Raw genomic sequence first — 8264 nt, 5'->3', positions numbered from 1 at the left:
GTGTTAACTCTTCTAGGTCCTTAAAATGTTCAATTTTCAAAATCAAGCATTTCTAGTTGCATTTTTGGTATTTTCTATTTTTTACCTGAATGTATTAAGATCAGAGAGTAATGGTAGGTATCATTACTGACATTTTGGGGCATAAGATTAAAATTGTTTTTGTAAAATGTGCTTTAATTCTTAAAAAACTATATTCTATTTTTAAAAGTTAATCTTTGACATATATCTATTAATGCTATCTTATTAGTTGTGTTGTTCAGATAACTAAATCACAATTTGTCCTTAATTTTTACTGAGGAAGAGTGAAGAAATAAAATGGGATCATATAGTTAAGCTGCTAAATTGCTAAAATCTAATAGGTTAAGATATGAGGAAATGATTTTATTCCTGTACTAACTAGCCTGGGAACTTAAACTCTTGAACTTTCCAGTCCTGTGTCATTGCCTGGATATACATGAGTTCATTATGTGTCAATACTCTTACATACACCTGACCTCCAGATAACCTCTACTTATCCCCTGCAGGACTCATGAATCCAGGCCACTTAACATTTGCCTGACACATTCATCATCCAGATCACCGAATGTGACCAGACCTCCTGGTGCTTATCCTCTAGACCACCTGGCACTGATCATCCAGATAGCCCAACATTTGACTGATAACCATCCTGAACCAATCCTAGTCCTAAGAATGCAGGATTGATTGATTGTTCTTAAGAATGCACTTTTTTCCCCCATTATACTAGGATAGACTAATAATGGATCATCTCAATAGCTTCTGAGGCTAATAACATTTCTATCACCACAAGTACTTCAGCAAACCTGGTTCCCCTCACTTCTGCAGTATCATGTAGAGTTAGTGATTGAGTTTGCACAAGAGCACACTTTTTATTATAAAAACTCTTAACTTTTCTTTCTTTTTTGGAACAGTTCTTGGTTTTTTTGTTCTAGCCATGTTCCTAGTTTGCCAACTCAAAACCCTTGAAAAAAACTTTATTGTTTATTTCTAAGAAAGCCTTCCGACATTTTTTTGAGTTTACTCAACACTAATTTCGAAATCTGTCCAACACCCACCCCTCCCTTCTATGTTCTAACTGAACATCAGTGCAACCTTTTCTCAAATTCCAGTTTGTTGTCTAGAGTCAGTGCCTCACCTCTGAGACCTTCTGTCCTCTACCCCCCCAAACAACTTTCATTATCTAAATTCTGGAAAAAGACCCCCATGTCTTTTTTATCCTCATTGGTGAGCCTATTTCAAAACCACATTTCCTCTTGCTCTGTCTGTGAGCAGCAGGGATCTAAAAATAGATCGTTCTTTCCTTCTTTCTAGATGCTGTCAAGATCCAGTCTTTGTCCTTCCCCTCATTGTGGCCCTAGCACTCAGCTTTTGGCCACATTATTGGTCCAATTTTCTGTTGCAATGCTTTTTGCATTTTTCTATATGCAGGTTATTATTTTTTTTTTTTAGCTAAAGACACTATGAAACAATCCACTACCACTTACCTAGGTTTTGTTGGCATTTTTACAACCAGGGAAAGGAGTTTTCAAAGTGAACAAAAGAGCTAGGAGCTAGACCACTTCTGCAATAATATTTTTGGTCCTTCTCTCCACCATTTCTTTCTTTCTTACCCATTCTTTGCTTCTCAGACCAATGTAAGGCATTCTTTGATCTGTCCTAAGCTGAAATGCAAGTTCTGTATTTACTCAATCAATATTTGCTAAACTCATTTTAATGTGGCACATACCATTCTGTCTTGGGAATATATATTTGAATAATTCAAAATTGTTGCCTTCAGTAAGCTATAATGGAAGAAATAACCACATAAACATTTAATGAGTTCAGAGTGTGAGAACTTGTAATAGAGCTATGTGCAAGAGAGCCAGGATCTAAGTAGGAAATCAAGACAGGCTTCTCAGATAAGGTGACAGCTTGAATTGGCACTTGGAGAGCAAGTAGGGCATTAAAAATTACAAAGAAATGTAAAGGACATTCCAGACCTGTTCATGGTATGTTGTATTAGTTATCTAAAACTGCATAACAAATTACACCAATAAAATGACTTAACACAACATAATCATTGCCATTAGAAATGCAAAATGGTACAGCCACTGTGGAAGATGGTCTGGCAGTTTGTTGCGGAACTAAACATACTCTTATTGTACAATTCAGCAGTTATGCCCCTTGGTATTTAACCAAGGAAGCCCCAAAACTAGGTCCACACAAAACCCCACGTGTAGATGTTTATAGCAGCTTTATTCATAATTGCTAAAATTTGGAAGCAACCAAGATATCCTTCAGTAGGTGGGTGGACAAATAAACTGTGGTCCATCCAGACAAAAGAATATTAGTCAGCACTCAAACTCAATGAGTTATCAAACAACGTGAAGAAAATGTAAAAACATATTGCTAAGCAAAAGAAACAAGTTTGAAAAGGCTACATACTGTATAATTTCAACTATATGATGCTCTGGAAAAGGCAAAACTATGATGACAGTAATATATTACTCTGGTGGAGGATGATGTTAATATTGGGAAAAGCTATGCTAGCGATTTTCAACCAGTGTGCCATAAGAATTTTTAAAACATGCTATACCTGAATATTTAGTCAGGGGCACTAACCCTTTTTCCCCAAATTGTCAAATTAAAAAAATGACAACAGCCAACACATTAGTAGCCATCTGGTGTAAATAAATCAAAGTTATGCCTATATTTTTGTCAGATTGGCAAAAATATAATATATTTTTTAGTTTGCTGCAGAATTTTAGTAATTAGTTTGTGTGCCGTGAGATGAAAAAAGTTGAAAATCACTGGGCCATGCATATGTGGGAATAGGCAGTATATGGAAAATATTCCCCACGAGTTTGCTGGAAACTTAAAACTGCTCTAAAAAATGTCTATACTGTACTTGCCCTGGCCGGTGTGTTTAGTTGGTTGGAGTGCTGTCCCATACACAAAAAGGTTGGGGCTTCGATTCCCAATAAGAGCACATACCTAGGTTGTGGGTTCAATTCCTGGTTGGGTTGCATATAGAAGGCAACCAATCAATGTTTCTTTTTCTCTCTCTCAAATCAATAAACATATTTAAAAAATAAAAAAGTTGTTTATACTTAAAAACCCAAACAAGCAAGACCTAACAATAATTATTTTTTAGCTCTCATGATTTCTCTGGGTCAGGAAATTGGGGATGGTGTGGCTGAGCAGTCTGACTCAGTATCTCTCAAGAGGCTGTGGTCAGATGTCAGCTGGGACTGCAGTCACCTGAAGGCTTGACTTTGGCCGAAGGAGCTGCTTCCCAAGTAGCTGACTCACACAAAGGGTGAGTTTGTATTGGCTGTTGGTGGAAGGCTTCAGTTCTTCTCCACCAGTGGCTCTCTACAAGGTAGCTTGAATGTCCTCACAGCATGGTGAGTGGCTTTCTCCAGCTGCCAAACAGAGCAATCCAAGGGAGCAAGGTAGATGTTGCAAAGCTTTTCAAACTCTAGTCTTGGAAGTTACACACCTTCACCTTCCCTGTATTCTATTGGTCACTCAAGCCAGCCATGATTCAATAAAGATGGGAACTCACAAGGGTATGAATATTCGTAGAGGAATAACATTAGAGCCCATCCTTGATGCTGGCTAACACATAGGCCATGCTAAGTGTAACTGATGTAGTGTGCTTGGGTTGACAGTGGTTAGATATAAAGCTGGAAGTTATTTATGGACTAAGTTGTAAGGAGCTAAGGAAATTGGCTTTTAACAGTTGGTGACAGGGAAATGTTGAAAAAATTTTGAGAAGAAACCTAGAGCAGCAAACTATCTCTTCTTACCCAAATTTGGCAGCAAGAGTTGTCCAATATGTTTAAATAAGCCCCTTGATGCTCCCCGTTTTTTCTTTGGGGTGTGTGAAACCACATGTAGATTTATACATATCCCATTCTGTCATTTTGTGTTGGACTGATTTTTGGAAATAATCTGTGTCATGTGTCAGCTTGGGCATTCTTCTCTTTTTTGTGCTTAACATCTTTATTGAGATGTACTGTATTCATATTTTTACATGTAGCTCTAACCCATTCATATTTTAGATAATTTTAGCCCTAGCTTGTGTGGCTCAGTGGATTGAGCACTGGCCTAGGAATCAGAGGGTCACTGGTTGGATTCCCAATCAGGGTACATGCGTGGGTTGCAGGCCAGGTCCCCAGTAGCGAGCATGTGAGAGGTAACCAGACATTGATGTTTCTCTCCCTCTCTTTCTTCTTCACTTCCTCTGCCTAAATATAAATAAATAAAATCTTAAAAAACATATATTTTATTCATCATGCTATTACAGTTGTCCCAGTTTTTCCTCTTTTGCGCCCTTCCACTTAGTACCTCCATTTTCTCCAGCAACCCCCCTTAGTTCATGTCCATGGAATTGGCTTCTTCATTTCCTATATTATTCTTTTTAAAAAATATATATTTTATTGATTATGCTATTACAGTCATTCCATTTCTCCCCCTTCATTCCCCTCCACCCTGCACATTTTCTCCCACCTCTCCCACCCACATTCCTCTTTAGTTCATGTCCACGTGTCTTAAGTTCTTTAGCTTCTACATTTCCTATACTGTTTTTTCCCTCCTCCTGTCTATTTTCTACCTACCATCTATGCTACTAAAATTCTGTACCTTTTCCCTCTCTCTCCTCCCACTCCCCTGTTGCTAACCCTCCATGTGATCTCCTTTTCTATGGTTCTGTTCCTGTTCTAGTTGTCTGCTTAGTTTTTTTTTTTAAGTATGGTTGTTAATAACTGTGAGTTTGCTGTCCTTTCACCGTTCATATTTTTTACCTTCTTTTTCTTAGATAAATCTCTTTAACATTTCATAAAATAAGGGCTTGGTGATGATGAACTCCTTGAACTTGACCTTATCTGAGAAGCACTTTATTTGCCCTTCCATTCTAAATGAAGAGCAATCTTGAATGTAGGTCTTTGGATTTCATGACTGAATACTTCTTTCCAGCCCCTTCTTTCCTGTAAGGTCTCTTTTGAGAAATCAGCTGACAGTCTGATGGGAACTCCTTTGTAGTTAACTGTCCCCCTATCTCTTGCTGCTTCTAGAATTCTCTCCTTCATTTTAATCTTGGGTAATGCAATTATGATGTGCCTTGATGTGTTCCTTCTTGGGTCCACCTTCTTTGGGACTCCCTGAGCTTCCTGGACTTCCTGGAAGTCTATTTCCTTTGCCAGATTGGGGAAGTTCTCCTTTATTATTTGTTCAAATAAGTTTTCCACTTGTTGCTTTTCCTCTTCCCCTTCTGGTACCCCTATAATTCTGATGTTGGAACATTTAAAAATGTCCTGGAGGTTCCTAAGCCTCTCCTCATTTTTTTGAATTCTTGTTTCTTCATTCTGTTCTGGTTGGTTGTTTCTTTCTTCCATCTGGTCTACACCATTGATTTGAGTCCCAGTTTCCTTCCCATCACTATTGGTTCCCTGTGCATTTCCCTTCATTTCAATTAGTGTAGCCTTCATTTGTTCCTCTAATTTGTGACTAAAATCAACCAGTTCTGTGAGCATCCTGATCACCAGTGTTTTGAACTGTGCATCTGATAGGTTGGCTATCTCTTGGTCGCTTGGAAGTATTGGCTCTGGGGCTTTGAGATGTTCAAAACTGGTGGTCAGGATGCCACTGGAGCCATAATGTTTTGGTCTGTTCATGCCTGTTACATATAAGGGGCGGAGCCTTAGGTGTTCACCAGGGCAGGGCAATCCAGTTACTGGGTTATGATGCTGTTTGTGGGAGCGGGGTCCGAGAGGGAACTATTGAGCTTTGCTCCACTCTTTGTTGCACCTCAGTCCCTTCTGCTGCTTCTCCCCAAACTGGGCTTTTCTGGTGCTGATTCCTGTGTGGGTGGGCTTGTGTATGTTCTAGGACCCTGTGGGTCTCTCCAATGAACTCCTGTGAGGCTGGGAGTCTCTCCCTGCACCTCAACCCCCATAGGTGTTTTCAACTGGTGTTTTGAGGCTTTATTTCCTGGTGCTGGGACCCTGGGTTGCATGGTCTCTCTCATTCCCTAGTGTTGCCTGGTTTATCTGCGTGTGAATGTGGGACCCCTGGTCAGCCAGCTGCCTTGTGCACAGTGCCTCGATTCACAATCACCGCCTTGCTGGGTCTGCCGGTTGCCACCCTGCCCCCGGGGTTTGCTAGCTGCCACCTCTGCACTAGGGTCTGCCTGCTGCTGTCTAGCATGCTCAGGGTTTGTCAGCTGCTGCCTTGCACACCCGGGTGCCACTGCTTTTTGTGTCATGATCCCTCTCCAGTTTTCTTACTGGTCTGGGTGAATGTATCTATCTTTCAATTCCTTAGTTGTCTGACTTCCATATAGTTCAATTTTCTGTAAGTTCTGGTTGTTATTTTGTTTCTAAATTGTTGTTGTCTTTATTTTGGTTGTTCAAGAAGGTACAGGGTGTCTACCTATGCCTCCACCTTGGCCAGAAGTCCTCCTATACTATTCTTAACATCCCCCTGTCTATTTTGTACCTACCAGTTATGCTTGTTAATCTCTGCACCTTTTCTCCTACTCTTCCCCTTTCCCTTCCCAGCTGATAACCTTCAAAATGATCTCCATACCTATGTTTCTGGATGTTTGCTTAGTTTGTTTTTTAGATTCAGTTGTTGATAGTTGTGAACTTGTTGTCCCTCTAATGGTCACAGTTTTTATCTTTTTTATTATTTATTATTATGTTTTAAAGATTTTATTTATTTATCTTTAGAGGGGAAGGGAAGGAGAGAGGGAAATATCAATGTGTGGTTGCCTCTCATGCATCCCCCACTGGGAACTGGCCTGCAACCCAGGTATGTGCTCTGACTGGGAATCGAAGCACAGTTGTTTGGTTCACAGGCCCATGCTCAATTCACTGAGCTATGCCAGCTAGACCCTCTCGACCCCTTTTTTTTCCCTTAATAAGTCTCTTTAATATTTCATGTAATAATGTTCTGGTGATGAACTCCTTTAGCTTTACCTTGTCTGGGAAGCACTTTATCTGCCCTTCCATTCTAAATGATAGCTTTGCTAGATGGAGTAGTCTAGGTTGTAGGTGCTTGCTTTTCATCACTTTGAATACTTCTTGCCAGTGCCTTCTAGCCTGCAAAGTTTCTTTTGAGAAATCAGCTGACAGTCTTATGGGGAACTCCTTTGTAGGTAACTCTCTGCTTTTCTCTTGCAGCTTTTAAGATTCTCATTTTATCTTTAACTTTTGGCATTTTAATTATGATGTGTATTGGTGTTGCCCATTGGGTCCAACTTGTTTGAGACTCTCTGTGCTTCCTGAACTTGTATGTTACCAAATTAAAGAAGTTCTCTTTTATTATTACTTATTAAGTTCTCTTTTATTTTCAACCTGTTCACCCTACTTGTGGGAGGGGGATCTTTTTTTTTAAAAAAATATTTATTTATTTATCTTTAGAAAGGAAGGGAAGGAGAGAGGGAGAGAAACATCAATGTATGGTTGCCTCTCATGTGTCCCCTGCTGGGAACTGGCCTGCAGGGAACTGGCTTGCAATCCAGGCATGTGCCCTGACTGGGAATTGAACCTCGATCCTCTGGTTCGCAGGCCTGCGCTCAATCCACTGAGCTACACCAGCCAGGGCTAAGTTCTCTTTCACTTATTTGAAAAAATAAGTTTTCAATTTCTTTCTCTTCTTCTCCTGGCGTCTTTATGATTAGGTTGTTGGTCTGTTTCAAGATATTCTAGAGAGTCCTTATATTATTCTCATTATTTTGAATCTTTTTTCTTCTTGTTCTGGCTGAATGCTTATTTCTTTCTTATGCTCCAAATCATTGATTTGAATCTCTGCTTCATTTCCTCCACTGTTGGTTCTCCACTGTTGTAGATTTTTCCTTGTTTCACTTAATGTAACCTTCATTTCTTCCTGGGTTTTTATTATGCTATTGCCATATTCAATGAGTTCTTTAAGCATCCTGATCACCAGTGTTTTGAACTCTGTATCTGATAGGTTTGCTATCTCCATTTTGTTCAGTTCTTTTTCTCTTGTTTTTTTTTTTTCAATTTTATTTATTTATCTTTAGAAGGGAAGGGAAGGAGAGAGGGAGAGAAACATCAATGTATGGTTGCCTCTCGTGCATCCCCTGCTGGGAACTGGCCTGCAACCCAGGCATGTGCCCTGACTGGGAATCGAACTGCGATCCTCTGGTTTGCAGGCCCACGCTCAATCCACTGAGCTACACCAGCCAGGGCTCTTTTGTTTTTTTTTCTGTTCTTTTACTTGGATCATATTTCTTTGTA

At 39.8% G+C, this 8264-nt stretch overlaps 1 pseudogene; it reads right to left on the bottom strand.

The window, feature by feature from the left end:
* Positions 1-734: 734 nt before the first annotated feature.
* Positions 735-874, bottom strand: LOC119046058 (uncharacterized; annotated as a pseudogene).
* Positions 875-8264: the final 7390 nt, after the last annotated feature.

Source organism: Artibeus jamaicensis, unplaced genomic scaffold (assembly GCF_021234435.1).
Source record: "Artibeus jamaicensis isolate MK-2021 breed Jamaican fruit bat unplaced genomic scaffold, CSHL_Jam_final contig_700, whole genome shotgun sequence".
NCBI classification, from domain to species: Eukaryota; Metazoa; Chordata; class Mammalia; order Chiroptera; family Phyllostomidae; genus Artibeus; species Artibeus jamaicensis.
The sequence above is the reverse complement of the archived record's forward strand: the minus strand, read 5'-3'. Positions and strand labels throughout refer to the sequence as shown.